General features: G+C 42.5%; 1 protein-coding gene across 3 annotated transcripts in view; it reads right to left on the minus strand.

Moving 5' to 3' along the window:
- Positions 1-19485, minus strand: part of MYO6 (myosin VI) — a 113009-nt gene extending 93524 nt beyond the window's left edge. For all 3 annotated transcript variants that reach the window (XR_003991943.1, XR_003991944.1, XM_030490171.1), the window contains exon 1: positions 19414-19485. The gene's annotated coding sequence lies outside the window, so the exon portion shown is untranslated. The remainder of the gene's footprint in view (positions 1-19413) is intronic.
- Between the last annotated feature and the right edge of the window lie 1731 nt (positions 19486-21216).

Below are 21216 nucleotides of genomic sequence, written 5' to 3' on the forward strand. Positions count from 1 at the left end.
TGCATAAACTCATGCAGATGACAAACCACCAGTCACATGCTAAGAACAGCCTATTTATTTTGGCAAGGAGGCCAGAAGCAGAGTCAAGGAAAGCTTTTAGTCAGGTTGTAAATTCAGCCACAAAATGTGGCTCAGGTGTTTTTAAATTCAAAACTTCCTGAGCAATTACAGCTGGGAAAAAAAAAAATGAGGGAGAATGAGCACTACCATGCTGCCACTGCTACTTCCCAGTTGGACTCAGCAGCTCAAAGATGAGAGCATTTATCCATGGCACGTGGCCCTTCATTTCAGACTATGCAAAATATTTCATACAACAAGCATACCTCCAGAGGTTAAGAAACTCTTTTAAGAAACAACACCAGGTCACCAAGTCCTGCCACCACACATTTAGGTCAACTGTAGTAGTGTCAATCTAGATGTCCAAGACATGTCCAGTCCATCTGATGATAATCTGATGGTTAGACACTTTTAAGGGGGTAGTGGATCTAAGATCAGACAACAGGGAAGCTGGCTCTCTGTTAAATAAAAAGATACTGCAATCATCATGAGCTCTTTTTCCTTTGCCTCCTTCAATTACACCAATATTTAGTTTCCATTTAATTTTCCTTCCTTTAACAAAAAGCCCAAAATTTAACACTGCAGTGGGGCTAGGATCATATTACATTAATTTTCATCTCAAGAAAAAAAATGAAAAATGAAAACACCAATATTTTCAACTCTAAGTAACACGCTTCTTCCATTTTGTTCCTTTTTAGCCCTTCCCACAATATTCTGAATTAAACTGCACACACTGTAGAACAAAACATCTTAAAGTATTATTCTTTCAAAACCAAAGATGTCTTATAGAAGTCCTGTATGGTCAATTTTAGATATATCTGGTTTGGATTTTTTGTTTTTCTTTTTTTAACTAATTGTAAAGTTTTGAATAATATCCGTTACCTTAATTAAAGAAGAATTTTAGAAATGGAGCATACATTATTTACAGATTTTTTTTTTATCATTATTTATCCAGATATAAACCTGAGAGAAGTTTTAAATTAAATGGATACATCTATGTTAGCAAGTAATACGGTACACAGGAGCAAATTTGTACAGTGAAACAGCAGCTCTGAGGAGCCAGTGTCCATACAGTACACATTTTGAAGGTTTTACTAGTTCTAGTCTGTACCAAGTATCTCGGTCCTCCAGACTGAAAGTGAATTCACAGCTGGAGAATATTATTGGGTGGTTTTCCTAAGGAGTATCTTCCACTCCATTTTCGTCGAAATGGGACTCAGTTTGGTGCCTGGACCTGCAGGGCAGTTAAGTGCAGACAACCAAGAGGTTCACTACAAGATCGAGCTCCTGAGATGAACTAAAACCCTAATGGAGACACACCTCTACTCATTCTTCATCCAGCTGCTGATGGTTCTTGACATGGGAAAAGACAGAAATTGTAGACTATGTAAACATAGTCACAGGCCAAGTTAGGGCATTTTTTCCCCTTTTTTATCTGCACTTTATCTTCAACCTGTTGCCATTTTAATCTAAGCTTTCTTCTTTAGTACTAAGCATTAGTGATCACATAACACATGGCTAACAATCATACAGCACTACTTAACCAGCAAAAAAAGGCCTTAAAACAATGCAAAGAGTTTCTCATAAATTTTTTTAATAACATCAGCTAAGTTATTCTTCCTTCTTCCCTCCCCAAAGACAGACAACTGCTACTACAACACAAAAATTTTGCCTTAAACCTCCGAAGTTCAGTACTTGAAATGTATGCTTCTTTAAAAAACAGAGTTCAAACACCAGCTAAACCAAGTTACTCACTTCAGAGCTTATATAATCGTGGTGATCTTGCTCTCTAAAAACAAAGCATGATTGAAACTATCTTTAGTTGCCTCTAAATTGTCCCAAGATGATCTAGCAGCCCCCAGCCTGTGAGCCACCACCAAGCAGCTCTCCCCAGCCCACCCACAGGCACTGCACTCAAATGAGCACCTGAAAAGCAGCCCTCTCCGTGGCTGCAGGAGGACACCTGAAGGTACTGTTGTTAATCAAACAAGTCTCAAAGTAAAGTATTGCTTATACACTCAGCTGGTAACTTACCACTGACTCCCCATCAGATGATGCTGTGGACTGGAAGCATGGAAGCAGCAGCAACAGGAATGTGATTAAGCCATGCTCCTGCATGTTTCAACATAACCCTGTTCAGCAGTCCCAAACAAAGGCTTGTGCTTATTCAACCTACAAATAACTTTAATCATCATGTTTTGTCTAAAACTGGGGTACAGATTCCTCTCTCCGGAGGAGATTAATCTTCCTACTGCTTGTCTGACAGGCGAGATTTGAATTAGGGCTTTAAGCCAAAAGCACAGCTAACATTTGTAGTTGTGCAGACCTAATCATGTACCAAAATTTCTGCTCCTGTTCCAACATCACATTCTAAAGAGTAAACTTTTCTTTCACTTATGGGCAACATATAAAATTTAAATCCAAATTGTTTTAAAAACACACTGGAGGACACTATTAAAAATACCCTCAAGGAGACCATGCGAGGTTCTAACACAGAAGTTTAATGTTCCCAAATATGAGATCAGTGCAATGTTACTTTCCCCCATGAAGCACAGATAGCTATATCAAAAAAGCCAAGTAAAATATTCTTTCCTCTCTTCCAGGACAACTCAGTCTTCTTACTCACTATGTAACGATCCACTCACATTCAACTAGGAAACTGTCAAGAAGTATTAAGGACATTTTGTGACTTAAGGAGGAGCTTCCCACCCCCCCCCAAAGAAAAACAAAACCAAAAATCAAGCCACCAAAAGAGCAGGTGAGGTAATTTAACAGGTCTCTGCCCAAGGGCAAAAGTCACATTTCCCATTTCTTGAACCCCTCCTCCCAGCTCAGCTAGTACCAGCCCCAGTGCCTACAAGCCAGCTCACTGCACTGCAACAGCAGAAAAATCTCTATGCCAAAGTGCATGATTTAATCCACTTAAATAATTCTTCCCAGTTCCAAAAGAAGATGGGTGAGCTCCACTGCTAACGCAAGATATAAGTAGAAAGTATATCCACAAGGCAGACATGAGAGCAAAAAACTCCTCCTTCAGGCAACAGCAAGTTGATACCTTGGCTCTCCACATCTCTGAAAACATGTGCAAAGGATGCAGTCTAAGAGAACCAATAGAGACCAAATATTTGCTTTTTCTAAGGCACAAAATGAGTCTTCTTGTAATTCAAAGTTAAGGCAGACTCATTTTATTCATTTTTAGCATACAATCTTTTCTTAGACATAAAGGTTTCTCTTTACTAAAAGTGAAATATTTGATGCAGAAACATGAAAAATAACTGAAACAGCAGAGCTTCTGGAACTGATTAGCAGCATTTCTTTGAAATATTCGACGCCAAGGACTGTTGATGACATGTCTTCCAACTGTAAAAGTAGGGCACTTTACGTGGATCATAGAGACTTGACCAATATGACCTTTAGAATTTAAGTAACACTCTTCTAGAATAGTTAACTGCTGCTTTGGCAGCCCCCAAAAGGGTATTAAGAAAAATTAATATTCCAAAGACTCCATAGATGTGAAATTTCTGACAGAATCCAGGTGCTCAGCAGAAACTTCAGGGGCCCAGAAATCAAAAAGACTAAATTATTTCTACAAGGTAATGAGCAAAACTGACACCATAGTTGACATCACAGGTTCAAACCATGTATCAGCTACACATCTACACATAAAAAGTGCAGTCAATACACTTGATATCAAGACTATCAAGAAAGGCAATCAAATGGAATTGCCTAAATGAGTGAGAAGGACCAGATGTAGCTGGAGCAAAACCACACTGAGCAGCCATTTCCACTTAGTACTTTCAAGTTCTTGAAGAAATTTCTAATTTTCTCAACACCATTCCCAAGAAACAGGCACAACCTAATTTAATATTTTATTATAATATCCTGCTATACATCACTAAGATTCACCCAGAAGACAAAAGAGAAAAAACAAACTTAATTAGATCAATTTAGATCAGTTGCTATAAAATCCATGGGTTTTGTTATTTGGCACATTTAAACCTATTATCCAGTTAATCAATTAGAGAAGAGGATAACATGAAATAGTTCTTAAGCATGCTTCAAAGATACTTAAATCTTCTTTTATTTTTTCTTTTAATTCAAACACCTTCTGCGATCAAGAACAGCACCTTCCTCCAATTCTAGCCCAATCTAATGAACTAATCAAAATCTTCCCACTAAAAAATATATTATTACTTATTTCTAACCTTGAAGACACACCCCCTTGTTTTTCCAAGGCCAAGGCAAAACATTTTCTTCTGGCACATCTTTACAACTTTCCTCTATATGCTACAGTTACAATTACAGCCACACCGAAATTCCATGAAGTTTTAAACAAATCCTTTGCCAAATGAAAAACTGTAGGGATCACAGAATCACAGATTAAACATATACAATATTTACACAGAAAACAGACTATAGAATTCTTCAGTCTAGCAGAAAAAGCTGTAATACACAGTCACTGGAAACAGAGGCCACACAGACTAGAAAGAGGCACTATTTTAAACACAACCATCAGTCATTTTGAAAATCTTTCACAGAATTACTTTTAACCAGTAAAACAGATTTTAAATTAGGACTAGATTTTTCTACTAGATTTTTTGTCTTCCAGGTTCAATATTTCTCAGTCTGATTTGCAAAACATGATAACCAGTCTGTAAAGGAGCTGCCTTTTTTACTTATTTTCAGTACATTCACAAACAGAACCAAAGATAAGTGCTAGCCCCTTCTACCAGAACACTTGAGAGTCAATTCCTGCCTGGTTTCAACATTTGCAGATATTTCAAGTACTCAAAAATGCCAACAATGTCAATCAAAATGCTTAGGAGGTTGTTAAAAAAGTTGTACGCAAAATCCTGATGATAAAAATATTAATGCATTTACCATTACAAGCAAGACCCTCACTGCTGACTGACAAACAGTAAACCAGAAAACAGTCCCTCATTTTCTTCATGGAAAACTAACATGTTACTAGCTCTTAAAGGATGAGAAATACAATTCTAAACAAAACAAGTTGATCAAAGATGCAAAACAGACTGTGTGCTATTGAAGGAAAGACTGTGGTATCATGTGAAACTTATCATCACTGGACGTACAAGAAAACAAGCCAATGACTCCCTTGCTCAGGGCTTTACAAAGAATCCTCTTCAGCTTTCGAACTTGTGGTCTGTAATGCTCCAACTCAAGTTCAGTCAAGCACTCCATCTGGGACTCCAGTCTGGAGGTCTTCAGCATTTTCTGTATTCCAGCAAATATATTCTTTATTGCAGATTCATATAGCCCATATATCTTCTTGGTAAATTCATCCAAAATTTGAGATCCATAGGAGCTTAGATGACGGTGGATCAGGAAATTCTATAGGGAAGTCAGATATGACCAATTCAAATTGTTCCTTGTGAACAGAAATATTTCAAATCTGCTTTCATGATGGGTATTTCTTCAAACTATTGAAAGACCTGAGCACCCTCGTGGAGGTGCAGGGGGATTAATACTGAACTCCTCGTAGATTTCGTGTATTTTCTCTCTGGAGCAAAAATCTTCCTGAGGGAAGATGTTTTGCTTTTGAATTATTCATGGGAACTAGAAAACTAAAAGCTAGTAAGTATAGTTGTCTTACAACACCATATGATTAGAGACATAAGGTCATCTTAGAAACAAATTCAAAATACAATGTAAAAGAAACAATTACATGTAGAATCTGACTACAATGAGGAACTCTGAGGGTTAATTCAAGTCAGGCACTTCCTTGCAAATCCAGAAAAGCCCAAATCCTCTGTTTGATGCTGAGACAGACAGAGCAATAAACACATGGGGTTCAGTAACCTTCCAGAGACCTATGTGAAGTCTTAAGGCAAGAACTCAAGAATAACTGAGTTCAAAAGAGTAAGATGAGAGTACGAAGCAGCCAAACTGACACAAATCACAACCCACTGAGCTAAAAAAAGCAAAACCAAAACAAAACAACACAGTCAATGCACAGACCCATTTTGCAAAATGCATCAGCAGCTGAATCAGTACCCTTGTCACACCATGGTAATGGAGACTCCACCTCTCCTTATGAAGATGCACGTTCCACCTTCCACAATAGCATACGTGTCTTCAATTACAGGGACGTACATGTTGCCTTTTATTGATTGAAAGACACAAGGTTTGAAGAATTAGCTTATTATTTCTATTAATAAATAGAGGATATTTAAAAGAAACACTCGACTATAATTCAGAATACTGAACTATAAACCTGGAGTATATTTTTGCCACAGTATCCCCCCAAAACCAAAAGCAGATGATATTTCTTTCTTACTACACAGAAAGTAAATTAATAATATTTACCATCAACCTGACATTGCATTTAGATATCAATACTCTGTTTAAAGGAAATTCATGACTTCCAGAGTTTCGACTTTATTTGGGTGCCTAGTACAAAGAACTTGCTAGCTATAATGGTTTACCCTGACAAAAATAAAAAACAAACACGTTTCTTGAATATCTCCCAATAACTTGAAAACAAGAGAAATAAAAATTAATCAAATGCCTTCTCAAATGGCTGCACAGCCAGCAATAGTCGTTTCCTATACTCACTTCACAGACAAGGGTGAGCCACGCTGGCTAACCTCCCAGTATTATGACCTGTAAAGAGAAATCTAATTTTGCTAAAATACTACTGGTCTGTTAAGGGATAATAAATATGGAGTTTTTTAGAAGTTATGAGTTAGCAAGATTTGCTGACCTTCACGTTTAAGTGCACAGCAGAGAAGCACAAATATATTTCAAAGGATATCAAAAAAGTATTTGTTTTTCTCAGCTTCTATTCTATAAAACTCAAGTTTTACTGGATGTTGCAATTTAACCAGCTTCTTCACACATCCAGCAGCCTGTGCTGTGTGATGATCCTCCTCTCATATGGAAGCTTTTGACATAATTCTGGAAATAGATACAGAGCATGTTTCGTAATAACAGCACAGGAAACCCTGATACATGAGGTGTGGCTTTGGAGACAAATCCTGAGCCACCCAGGAAGTGCTCTAATAACTATGGCAGCCTTCCTGTAAGCCTTTGCTGCTGTGGGTCTCTTGAACTAATTTTATACTGAAAAACATAAGGGAAGGAACTAATTTTTCACCTGGCCTGCTGTTCTATTCTAGCAGTGCAGTAAAAGATAGGCCTTGACTGTAGCAGAATGATTTTCATCATCTTTGACATTCGGCTTCTCCCCTTTCCCTAAGCATCCCAGTTTATATCTTCCCCACACCTCAAAATGTTTTGGGTGGGGTTTTTTGCTCTCTAGAAAGAAACTGTAAAGTTTCTCTTTTCCCTCTAGAAAGAAACACACATTTATTGTTAAAACTGTCAGCTATCAGCAAGTCAAAAACCAGAGAAATGGCAGGATCACTGAAGACACTGAAGAGAAAACATGGCAGCAGAAAGGGCCAATCCAAGAAAATCACTACTGATGCTATTCCAGGTAAAAAAAAAATCCCTGAAATGCTCTGCACTGCTTTTGGTGAGCTTTCCATCCACCAGTAGAGCTGTGCCAGTCCTGCCCTGTGCCGTGCCTCTGAGCACAGCTAGCCAGCAGGGCTCTGCCTAGGTCAAACACATCTTCTCAGGCTCCTCCGCTCAGCAGGTCTATAGCTCAGCAGCTGCTGTTGGGATAGTGCTTTCCCTATATCACATGGCTGCTTCTGCTTGTATCACCTACCCTGGTTATCACCAGCATTAATAATTTTGTATCTCTGGTACTTATCTTAAACCCTGCTAGTCTAAACTACCTCCTCCTTTACATGTTAAGCTGCATCTAAAATTAGCTTGTAAAGCAGATCTTCATCTCAGTGCAACAGTATTCCCCCCACTTTTATTTTTCCTGAAACAGGAAAACAGATTGCTGCTTTGGTCTAGGAATCTACTGAATCCACACACATTTTGGGTGGCAAAAGGCACAGGGCTTTCTTTGCTAGGGTGCTGTTAGCATGGTAATGAGGTGCTTCTGCTGACCCAGACAAGATCAATGCGATACCATCAGGTGCAAGGACCACTGTGAGTAGCCAAAGTTGTTCCCAGCAGAGCAGCAACTCACAGTAGACTGCAACAACAAAAATTACTGCTTCCTGCTGATTCACATGGGGATCAGGCACATTCGACTGCAGGGCTTCCTAGGCCATGCTGGGCATAGATGAGCAAAGCCTGCTGTGAAAGGAGTGTTCCCCACAGCAAACGTGTCCTCCATGTCACTCTTCCAACCTCAGGCTAATGAGCAAGGTTAGTTCTAAGTTGACAGCTTTCAAGTAGTTACAGCAATCTGCAATCCAGTGCTTACTGGTGTGACATTGGTCATCCTCAACAAGGAAAGGCAGAGTAGAGAATAATGTGGATTTTGATTAAAACTCTCTTTCCAATCCTTAAATCCTGCTACCTCCAGATGTTCTGCCCTACACCTCTCCACTACCCTTCTCACAAGACACCAAGCCTGGCTGCCAAGTAAAACAAAACCCAACATCTTTCATCCTTAGAAAACCACACTGATGCAGCCAGTTTTACTTGCTCTATTGTACAAACTCCATTTGCAATCTGTCTTGGTGTATACAGTCCACAAAGAGCATGTGAAGCTGCATGCTCATTTTGTAGAACTGACGCCATGCAAATCCTCCTCATTTCCAGCAAGCTGTGAAATACAAAGGGCAGGATATCCTGGAAGTAGCACCGCAAAAAAAAAAAAAAAAAAAAAAAAAAAAAAAAAAAAAAAAAGGGTTTTTTTAAAAAGACATGTGTCATGGGAATAACTTACACAGGGCTTCTTGAAGGGCAGCAGCTGATCCTGAAAGAAGTAGTTTGATTCAGAGTGAGCCACCTTGTGAAGCCGCCCACAAATACCTGCACTTGAAGCACCAAGGATCCAGACCACACCTCAGCTGCAGCCTGGATCCCAGAATGATCCAGACAGATGAACGATAGGCAGGACACAATACAACCCAGGAAGCCAATCCAGGTGACATGCTAACAACATACACTGGAGTATTCACTACATTTTATGCTCTGGTAAACTCCAAATGAACACAATCACATGCATCTGGGTCAAAATTTGACTGCCATTACATCCAGTAGTGCAAAGAAGTGGTATCAGTTATCACCGAACCAAGGGCTGCATCCTTGCATACATGTATGACTTGCTATAGCCTGAAGCACGCAAGCTCCACACCAAGCCATTCACATCTCAGCTGGATGGGGGCCCTTGGAGGAGAGCCCCATTACCTGAAAAAGGGGAAATACCCCCTCAGCTACAAAAAGATCAAAAAAAACCTTCATTCTTCTCCCATGTTTTCTTCTTGTTAGTACTGAAATATATGTGAAGACCTTGACAGAGGAACAATAATAGAGAAGGCACTAGGTACTAGTACAAGCTTCTGCCTTATATCGAAAGTTCAGCAGAGTCCAAACATCTGCAAGAGATGCTTAAGGGAAGTGGTGATGTGGCAGGAAAAAAATGCAAAACCTACCCTTCATTTTCAACTGTAGTAACTTGAAGACTAAGACATAAGCTTGAAAACAGCCCCCCACCACAACCACCAGACTTTATTTAAATGCTTGCTAACTCAGTAGGCTAATTCCTCACAACATAAAACTGTTTTTCCTGCCATGTGGCTACTATTTCATAGTTGATTTGGTTCTCCTGTATCTTCAGGTGTGTGAGTTACACAGCTTTTCCTTAAGCAAAGGCCTGAAACCAGTAAAATTAAATACTTTTAAAAAACCCTGTATTAATCACACAGATGTGCTTACCTCATTGTCAGACTGCAGACTACTGGTTAGAGTTTTGTGGGTTTGCCTGCCTATAGGACGTTCATCACCAAATTAGGCCATGAATTTAAAATGGAGCAGTCAATCACACTAAACAAAACAAAGCCACTCAAGCCTCTTACACAGCTGTATCTTGCCTGTTCAGATTTCTCCATAAAGTATGTACAGTGGAGGAAATAACAGATCCTTTTAAGAAACCTCCTGTCTTACCTGGATCCTCTCAAAACTCCTTGGCCATTTCCAACAAGCCGACTGACAGAAATGAAAGGCTGCTAGAGAGAATACGTCGAATCCTAGGAAAACATGAGCCAATTAGCTTTCATTAATTACACCTCAGCACACCTTCAGATGTCACTCCAAAACCTTCACCTGTCTTAGGATGAAATACTTAACCCATATTGCAAGGCCTCACAGTCTTCTTACACCCACGGCAGGCACACCCACGGTCAGCGCCCGGGCACGTATGGGCATCAGGCAGCATCCTTCAGTCGAGGAGGAAAACACATCTTTAAAACCCAGACCAGGCAGGGTAGGAAGGACAACCCCTGATGCTAACCAGTTTTGCCTTCAAGCAGTGAAACCTGCATTTTGATTCCACTACAATCTTCACATGTTCCCTCTTCAGTCTGCTGGGGTCCCTTTGCCGTTTCAGCTTCCCAGCCTTTCCCCACCTTGGCATCATCCTTCCCCCTTCACGTGTTCCTCAAGAAGGAGTTCACCTCAAACTACTCTTCCTCCTCCTGATAGTTTCCCTCTCCTCTGTTTCTACCTCCTCCCTAGGGCTAAAGCAGCAGAGTCACTCAGCAAACACATCAGCAACATAAAGTGGCCTTTGTCCGCCCTCCTCCCTCCCACAGGGATTCATAAAGAAACCAGGATTAATACAGAAAACAACTCATCTCAGATAGCCGGGTTCTTTGAAACCATACAAATTTCCACTTCCATCTGATGCACTCAAGCACTCAGTACTTATTACTCACATGAATTCCCAATTTTGTACTGAAAAAAATAAAAAAATAAAAAATCAGGAAATAATAGAACTGCATTTTTTAGAGGCGATAAAAAAATAGTTCTCCTCCTACAGAGCTCAGTAACTGATTCAGGACCGTAACAGAAGGTGTGCAACAGAAGCTGTGAAGGTCCATTTTAAAGAGTCTATGAACCAGCTTCATTTCTTAAAATCCCTGCTAGGCCAACTACTACATGAACAGACACACAACTCGCTATCAAGAGAAATAAAGAAGCTGAACTCCCACACTTATTAACAAAAAAGTACTTTCAGTTCCAAGTTAAAAGGAATCTGACATAACATTTTCAGAAATACAGAAATGTTTGAAAAATTGGGCAAGGCTGCAAGGATTTACATTGAAAGAGAATAATCCATAAGAGAATACGGTCAACATATTACTTATGTTTATTATTGCTACTTTGGTGTTGAATATATATAATTATAATTTAGCATTTAACATAGAAATACCCATAGCATCAGATGCCGTATCATCGAAAGACTGTAATTTCATTTACAATAGGAAAGACTGTTACAGTCCCAAGAAAAGCTGCTACTTATCCAGTGCACTGCAAAAAACATGTTCTGTGGGTGTTGACCTTTTGAGTGACTGGTACAGTGTAACAGGCCACAAAACTTCATGTCTAAAATTCCTCTCCCTAGGTTAGTAAGAAATAATCTTTTCCTTTGAAAGGATGTAAAACTTCAAAGCAAAATATAAAACAACATCTAAAATTTGTTTCAGATTACCATCAGGATATGATGCAAAATGTATTTGAAAAAGCACTCTTGCCCTAAACAAAGCTTAAAATTTGTTCTTGTATAAATGATCTAAAACAGCCTAAGACATTACAATACTTTTTCAAAAGCCCATAATGCATCTTCAAACATACAATGAAAAATTTGTTTTAATATATGACATTCATGCAGTGAACCAAACACTAACTTCAAGGTCCATGTAACCTGAGATTGAGTGTCTGATCATAACTAATTTCAGAGGCCTGAGAAGATGCAAGAGTACTGTAATGGGATGACAACTGAAGATTAAGATCATCACACCAATTCTGAAACTTCTGTTCCTTCTGTACACTTACAGTTAAATGCTTTGTTCCCAACAGTTCCAATTCAAGACAAGCCCATTTATTTTTGTTTCTCAAGAACTTTGGAATTTGAAGCAATGCCCTTAACTGCAGCCACGGGAAGATCAGTTACTGAGATCGATAAAAACCGTTAAAGTCTCTGAGAAATGATCCCAGTAAAGAGCAAACAGAGGCAATAAAGTGATGATGCAACACGCACATGTATTCCCACAAATGAATACACAGCTGGCAAGTCTGGTTTGGGGAATAAAATAAAAATAAAATACAATAAAATACAATACAATAAAATAAAATACAATCAAATAAAATACAATCAAATAAAATATGATAAAATAAAATAAAAACAGGCTTTGGCAGCATGGTCATCGAAAGGCAAGCCAACAAGTATGAGAAGGAGAAACTGCATCGTCCCTGTAGTGTCCACATAAGTAACACTCCTTGCAGTAGAGCAGAGATAATAGAATATGCTGCAGAATGCCGTTCATGTACCCAAGCACCTGCTGAAAAGGCTCGCTGCATGAACACAGCAAAGGCTTTAAAGCAACCAGCAAACACTGAAAAAATAATAACTTATTGAGAACCCATAAAACAAGACAAAGATTTATCTCATTAGTTTTCCTATCTTTGTAAAGGATCCCACGTAAGGGTAAAAAAAGTAAAGGGCCTCCCCACCCCCAAAACCACCACATGTACTAAAGCCAAGTGTTCTTATCTTTACAGAATAATAAAACTCCATGTTATCTTAGAGCCCTCTGAAGTCATGATCTTTTAAAATCCTTTCCATTCCTACTGCTATGACTGAAATTCCCTACATAGACTCTTTATGTCCACATTTCCCTCTGCAACAGGGCTACTGGAGGCATTTGTGTACTTTTTGGTAGAGGCAACAAAGGGTTATACGGGTTTAAGAGACTGCAAAAAAATGTTGTAGTTTGCTGAAAGAGGGTGAGCTGAAGGGGTAAGAGCTTACCATACTGAGAAGGGGAAACCCCTCATCTGCCTCCCCTCCTTTCTGCTTCTCCCCATGCGCTCCTGCTGCCCTGCAGCTGAAACACATGATGTCCCTCTGCAGCAGGATACAGAGAAGAGAAAGGCGATGGGTTTTGTGGCTTTCCTCAGAGGCAGCAGTTTGCACTGAGGTGTGGAAGACCCCAGTGACCATCAGCACTGCTGGGAAGGGAGCAGAGGGGAAGGCACAGCAGTGGAAAGATTTCCTCCTTTCAGGGGCCAGCAGGCCATTACCTCAGCCTAACAACTCACAAAATTGCAACCCTAGGGAATCATTAAAATTTAAGTTATTAAAAATATTTGTCAGGTTCTTCATTCATTCCTGAATGCTTCGATCCCTGCCCTGGAAACTCTGCAGTAGGCAAGCAGGGCCAACTACACACAGTGCTCACCCAGCTGAGAAAAAGGAAGACGCAGCAAAATAGTCAATCTTTGCAAGGGAGGATTTTGTGAGAGATGTTTACTGCTATCACCTCCACACTAAGTGGTGTGGAGGGCTGTACTTGAATAAATCAGGAAAGAGCGAAGTGCAGATGGGAACTCAGAAAAAGGTGTCCTCACCCCACCACAGGCACAGCCTCCCTCATGGGTCACGCAGCTTTGTCTTCTCAAACATGGCTACTACAGTATCACCTTTTAGTCAGGTTGCTTTGGATACGCAGCACTAAGAACAAACCTGAGATGACCAAAACCTTGCTGACAGTCATAGCAACAAGGATAGTGCAGTGGATGAGAGGGATGGAGTTCTGGACCATACAAATCACAAGCTGGATTTGCTCAAAATACGAAATGTAACAAGACTCACACAACCTGAGATCAGGCCTGAAGGATCCACAGAAACTTAGACATAATTCAGAAAGTTGCTGCTACCAGTATACCTAGAGATCTTGCTGATGTCTGAAGAGCTTTGTGAACCACTGACTTTGTTACATTTCCTGCTTCTCTTTCTTTCCTCCAACTTTCAAATCAGTCTGCTAAATCTTGTTAATTACAAAGAAAACAAATTTGTTCATGAAACTAAATAACTGTCCACTACATAAATAATACTCTTAATTTAATTGTCTGATTAACTACCTTTGCAAAAAAAATTCAGCAAGCTCTTTCAAGGCATATTGGTAAAAAAAAAAAAAAAAAAAGGAAAGTTTTCTTCTTAAAAACAGCCCTTTGTGGAGCATTTACAAATCCAGGGTTCACTCAGACTTCCTGCTGAAGACTCTGGGAATTTCTCTATTGATTTTTCTGAGAGCAGACCAAACCTCAAAAGATGCAGGTACAGATGTGGCCACCCCAGCTCTAGCAGTGCTCACAACTCCTCTGTTCATCACTGCCAGGGCTGGATCCCAGTTTGGAGACTAGCCCTATTTGCCTTTCTCACTAAGAGATCAGTTGAGAGCAGCGGCACTGCAAGCTGCACATATGAAAAGTGAAGTTTAACTCCAGATGCCTCATCCATCTCTCATTCCCTCGAGCAAGCAGTAACTACCCTTCATCCACCCACTTGCAGAGTGGGGGAGAACCATTCAGCTGACGAGGAAAGAACCATGCCTTGGTAGAAGTGCTTCAGGAGTCACATAAGCCCTGGGTATGACCTGAAGAGTAGTTACAGCAGCACAGATACCAGCCCTTGATAACCAGGTGTTTGTGCATACCATACTACTGACAGCAGCTGCAATGGAGCTTGCAGAGCTCCAGCATGTCTACAGGAGCTGCAGCCAGCACTGTGTCTGCAGGGTAAACACTGCATGGCTGCAACTCACTCCCTTTTCACTGGGAGAAAGTTAGCATACTGCCGGGGCTCCCAAATCACCTTCGCAAGGCTGTGCTAAGTGGTCCACGAGTGGAAACAGGCTTTGCCTTTGCGTTGCAGCATGCAGCACAGCGGCGGGACCAAACCAAACCAGCCCTCCTCCCCAGCCCCAGCTGCCTCTGCTCCAATTTTACATGTTGTTCAACAAGACAAAAAGCAAGAACTCACTTGGGCTAAATCAACTGTTTTTTTACTGGTTGCTTATTGAAAGACAGAATTAGTGTGCTCTTTCCAACAAAATACGTACTATTAACTAAGTATGGTCATCGCTTAGAGAAATCATTCTACCAGAGATGAAACAGCCCACAGATTTATCTGTCTTGCCATCAAAACCTTAGGAAAAACCATGAAGGCTGCTGATACATCACATCTAGTGTCACCAGACTGGGGGGAGGGGGCTGGGGGGATGAGGGTGGGGAGGAAGTATTCATCCAGACTTCAGTTCAAAAATTGTATTTTTCCTATGTGTTATTTATATTATTATAGTGTATATCAGTACTTCAGAAACATAAGTCTCAGTCACCAGTATTTACTACAAACGTAATACCATCATTCCAAGAAACAGCAAAGCAAAAACCTAAATAGATGGCATGCTATGTTAAAGCGTTAAGTCATTTTTATCTGCCCATGCACACTTTAAAAAACAGATTCAAAATGAGGGTACCTAAAGAAACGAAGGTACCTTAACAAGTACTTAAGTCTGCTTTATGTCTTTTAAATAGGTTGACAGTTCTTTAAAATTGTTTCAGAGCAGAAGATACTGTAACATTTGGACACAGGTTATGAAGCCACATACAGTATATACTACACTAGATAATGGATACCTCAGGCTTTACCCCTCTGATTTTCCTGGTTTAAATCACAGTATGATCCTACACCTACATTTCCTATGGGATTACAGGCTATGCTCCTAAACCACAACATTTTGCTGTTGAATGCTGCAGTTTACCTCAACACTATTTTAAAACTAAATGCATGAAGCTGTAACTTCAGAAGACCAGCAGTAACTGAAAGATTCTATATCTTTCTCACAGAAACTGCATTTCTTCTGAGCATTAACATGACTTTTTCCACATAAACTCAGGCCAGAATACAGACAGCACCTGAAGAATTCATCAAGTTCAATCCCCTGCACGAGAACAAGTAAAACAGTTGTGAGGAAAGTCTTTAACATATCCTTAACACAAGTCCTATTTGACTTTCAAAAATTTCTCAGAAAGCAGATTGCACAACCTCAGCTTGTTCCAGTTTTCCCTAAAGCACAACAGATTTTAAGAACTACATTAAATCTTTTCTACAAACTAGTTTCATCTCCTTCAATACAGTCACTGACAGAAGGACGCAGACCACTTCTCACTAATTTTAAGACTGTAGCATCTTCCTGTCCCCTCATCTCATCCTCTTTCTGCTGGAACTGAGCTTGTCTAGCCTTTGTAGAACACACTTTCCAAACACGCTGTAGATGATGCTTTCCAAACCCTTCCTAAAACTTGATGACTATGCCAGATTGAGACGTTTGAGCCATTTATTAAAGGGCTGCAGCCAAAACTGAAGAAGTTATTCTGTTAACTTAAGCTTCACTAGTACAAAAGTTTATCATTTAACTTCAACAGTGCTGCATCCCACTGCTTGTCATGATCCCCTGTAACCCTTAGATCTGCTTCTGTGGCACTGCTGCCACAGTAAAGTTGACGTTACCTATCTGCATTATGGGATCGCCTTCCTGTACCTTGTATTTGAACACAGCCATTGAACAGATCTAAAACCTTATCTTCCAAAACAGAGCATGAAAATAAGGTCTGAAATCCCTCTTTCACACTTTGTGATCATTCTCTTTATCAAAGACATCACTGGTAACACTGAGTACAAAGCTGCCAGAACTGCCCCAGCACCACTGAAGCTGACTTCCCAGTTTGATGGTGACTCATTATCACTCTGTGAGGATAAGCACCCAGAGTTCCTATCTCTAGACCTCGTCCCGTTCGCTTGGCTGTTCTCAAATGCTTCAGATGAATAATTATCCTAAAAGCAGCCTACTGGGTTAGGTAGCAGGCCTGTTGTCTCCAGTATGCTGCCTGCAGTAATCAATGCCTGAAACGAATACAAAAATTTGGTAAATACTTGACGGTACTTTCCCAGTATATTCTCCCAGGCTCCACGTGCAGCTCAGTGACTCCCTGAGCTACAGGAGGTACTGCGTACCTTGTCAGCCTTAGTGGATTTTTCTCCCATTGTCTGGCTGCTTTTCGACTCCTCGTAAACTTTAAATATCCACATACTTCAGAAAGGATTTCCAAAGCTTAACTAACTACACATTGGGTCAAAAGCAAAACACACCCCTTTTGTTCATTTTGAACATGCCAGCTTAATCTCACGCTTTCATGTTTTGCACTGAAAGTGACAATAACAAGTTAGTCCTTTCTCAACTTTGCCACATCACTCATGACACTGTCAAAATTTCTAAAACCGCAAAGCTTTCCCCTGACCAGCACTATCAAATACCAAGAGAATATGAAGGTCAGACTGGGTCGCAAAGCCTTCTCCACCCCTGCAGACCAGGCACAAGGAAGCACTACTTCACCTTGCTTAGGAGAACATTATGGTTAATGGGTCAAAATACTGACCCAATACAAAGGCGCATGGTGTTCCCGGGTCCTGAGGGACACAGTACTTAATGCAGATTATACATGAACATCCATTCGGGCTAGAAATAAGAGGGTGGGGAAATTAGTTCAACTTGCAATTTCTGCAAGCTAATACTGACACGGTTTTGATTCAGAAAGCCATAAAGCCTCGCAGCAAACTTTACTGCCTTTATGTTCACATCACTGGCTTTATAGTTTCACAGTCAAATGCATAACTGTACCGTCACTAAACAGTTTATTAACTTATAAACCTTAAAAACATATCCACTAAAAAACACAGTCAAGCTAAATCCTAATTTCTACATTAGTAAAAATAACATTCAAAGGTTTCTAACTTGTGCTCTGACAATTTCAGTATTTACTCTGCCACCCCAAAATACTGGTATATTTCTTTTGCAGTTATTTTATAAACCATACATTTCACAGTTAATTTGTACATTAACAGAGTTTTATGATATTTAAACAAATTCTGCAAGAAGACATTTGCTTACACTTTTAAATTTGCACAAGGATAATTTCAGTCCTTAAATCATTTCTATCATTATTAGGCTTTTCACTCTAGCATTTCCTTCTGTCTTGAAGAGAATAATTGCAGATGACTTTAACTCATGAGTTCATCCCTAACCTGTTAATTTGTCACATTTGCAATGGAAGGAAGACTCAGCCCCGTGGCTGACCTTTGTACTCCGATGGCTGCAAACTCAGTTCATAGGCCACTCTGCAGCCCAGCGATGCCAACTGAACTGTAAGAAATCAGATTGCCTCAAAGGTCTTTTCCTTCCAAGAGGAAGAGCAAGTCAAAACTACTTCTCTCCACCTTTGTAAAAAAGGGCTGACGATCAGCAATATTTAGATGAAACAACAGTTAACAACCATCCTTCTCTACAACCTGTAATCTATTAATTTAGCTATCTCCATCTTACAGACCTCTAGTGGCATTAGGATTTACTAGTTAGGAATCTGAGGGCCAAGTATTAGGCAGGCATCAACAATAAAAATGCTGCATTGCAAGCTGTATTCAAGTGATGGCTCATGAAAGGGATGAATCTTCTGAAGTTTTCCGCTTCAAGTAGTGAATGCAAGTTACTGGAATTGGGTATCAGGTTTTGGTAGGACATCACGCTTATGCACACTGCTGTCCAAAAGCGCAGCCTGCAAAAGTACTTCAACAAGAAATACTCCAAGAGAAGATGGTTTTCAATTACACTCAGACCATATTGTGTTCGGCCAGTCAAGGCTGTAAAAAAACCTCTTCTCTGTGAGAAGGGCAGTCCTACCAGCACAGAAATGTTTTGGAAACGAGGACAGGAGCTCAGCTGTAGCTCATCAGGAATCGCCTTTTACAGAGGATGAGACTCAGGAAAAAAAAAAAGGGGGGGGGGGGGGAAGGAAAGAAAGGCAGAGGAAAGGAATTCCCATGACAGTTCACTTAAGGAACTTAAGGAAGTACAGGAAAATCGCTGCGGATGGCGGTTGTTCCTCACGGGAAGGTGCCAGCACACCCACCCCGCGGACCGGCCCTGCCCGGCCCCCGCCCGCAACAACAGGTCGCTCCCCCGGAGCTACCGGCCCTCCCGGACCCCGCAGACCCCGGGGCCGGCGCCAGGCCGGCGGCGGTAATACGCCCCCGTCGTTACCGAGCCGTGCAAGGTGGGAACCACCGGGAGGCCCCGCCGCCCCGACCGCTCCCGCAGCGCTCGCCCCAGCCCCGGGCAGCGCTTACAGAGCGAGCCGCGGCGGCAGCCCGCGATGGCTGCCACAGGACCTGCCTCCCCCAAAGCCCCACTCCCCGCCACACAGCCTCCGGCGAACTCCCCACCGGGAAAGCCGGTCGCACCTGCTGGCGGGCCGGGCCGCGCTGCCCCGGCGCCAGGCGGGAGGCGCCGGCGGGGCAGCGCGCCGCGGCCGGGCGGGACAGGGGCGCGGAGAGCCGGCAGGGGAAGGCAAGGGAAGGCAAGGGGAGCCAAGGGCCTGCCGCGGCACTCGGCGCCGCGTCCTTACCTCCTGCTGCTCCTACTGCGCTGGGCGCCCGGCTGCCAGCCTTGCCGCCGCCTCTGTGTTGCTCTGCGCCGCCCCCCGCCGCCCGGCACGGCACAGCCCGGCCCGTCCGCCCGGCACGTCACGGCCACAGGAGCAGGCCGAGGGCGGGGGCTGGGGCGGCCCGAGGAGGAAGAGGCGGTGGCGGCAGCCGGGGAGCTCGGCTGGGGCTCGGCGGCCTTCTCTCCGCACCGGCGTTGTCTGACAGGGAGCCCCGGCCTGGCGCCTGCCCTGGGACTCCCCGCGGCCGTCACGGGCAGAGCAGGGCAGGGCAGGGCAGGGCAGAGGAGAGCCTGGCCTGGCGCCCCTCGGGCAGCCCGACGCCGCGGCCTGCGCCGTCCCGCTGCAGCGGTGTTGTTCAGGGGCTGGCGTGGGGGCTTGGCTGTGCGGGATGGTTCGTGGTTGTGCTGGGAGAGATTGGGTTTCTTCCTTGTTTTTTACCAATACAGTTACACAAAGGGTCAAGTTTTGGGTTACCTATGGCTTCATCAGCCATTACCCCATAAAGGAAGGTATGGAGTAGGTGGCGGCCCTCCTGCTGCAGCAAACCTCGGAAGTCAGAGATTGTTTAACCCGCGTTCCTTCCCCTGAGCTCCCCCCAGCCCGTTCCCTGGGGTGTCCCTGCCCTCACAGGCTCACCAACAGGGACCTACACCGACGGGTTCTACACGGCTGGCAGCGGCGAGGGTCGTGCCTGACGCTCAATGGTGGAACAGCGTCCGCCTGCCCCAGCCCTGTCCCCTGCGGCTCCCGCAAGGCAGGACAGGTGCCGGTCTCAATGGCAGCTCTGCGGGATTTCCCTGCACCTGCCTGCACCCGGCTGTTCATCCCCGTGGTGGCTGGTGTGGCTCAGGGACAGCAGCCCAGCTGGAGGCATTGCATCACGCTCAGCCGCGGTGTCGCACCGCCGGTGGCACCCACAGCCGCCACTCCCTGACCCGCCGTGCTGCAGTTTTGCATCCCTCGGCTTTACGAGCATTCATTCCGAGCATCGCCAGCTGGTTTGTCAGCTTCCCTGTAAACACTTTGCTTCTCTTCGCACAATACTTCACAAGTGACACAATGTCGCTGATTGTATGGGCAAAGCCTCTTTGCTCTCCACCTGATAGCCATAAAATTTTCTGTGTTTTGCTGACAAAGGGAAACAAACCAGGCCATACTTCAAAATCTCTTGTGTTTTCCTTTATCTTGCAGCCCTAGCTACCTTTCTTTACCAGGGTGTGCTTCACTGCACCCTTTTTGAGCGTTTGGACAACACAGGGACATTGTGAGTACAGCCGCTAGCTAATAAATAATTTAAACAAAATTGTTCCAGCCATATCAACCCCTGTAAATACGACAGTCGTAACAATGCCTTGGCCTCTTTTAGGAGATAAAGAGAAAACCCAGGGGGTTCTCTAGGTAAAGGGTTCTGTCTGGGATCAGTGTGAATGTACACAGGGAAAGGAAAATGGGAGTACACAAAGCGCCTGAGTAATCCTGCATCCTGGGCAGAGCACGGGTGGAGTTAAATCCTGTGTCCTGATTAACATTCCCACAGCTCTTGAAATGTGCTCTGAGCTTGCTTTGGTTTTTAAAATATTCCTCACGCCTGCGGAGTGGCAAGGTGAATGTGACAGTTGCATCTTTGCTTGACGTAATTTAGGAATGTTTAACAGTTTGGACAAATCAAAACACTGTATAACTTCTAGAGAATGGGAGTTTGCCTTTGGCATTACCTTTCAGGATAGAGCTTTGTTTGTTCAGCCTTACTTTTATTTGTAAAAG

Source organism: Strigops habroptila, chromosome 6 (genome assembly GCF_004027225.2).
Source record: "Strigops habroptila isolate Jane chromosome 6, bStrHab1.2.pri, whole genome shotgun sequence".
Classification (NCBI taxonomy): domain Eukaryota; kingdom Metazoa; phylum Chordata; class Aves; order Psittaciformes; family Psittacidae; genus Strigops; species Strigops habroptila.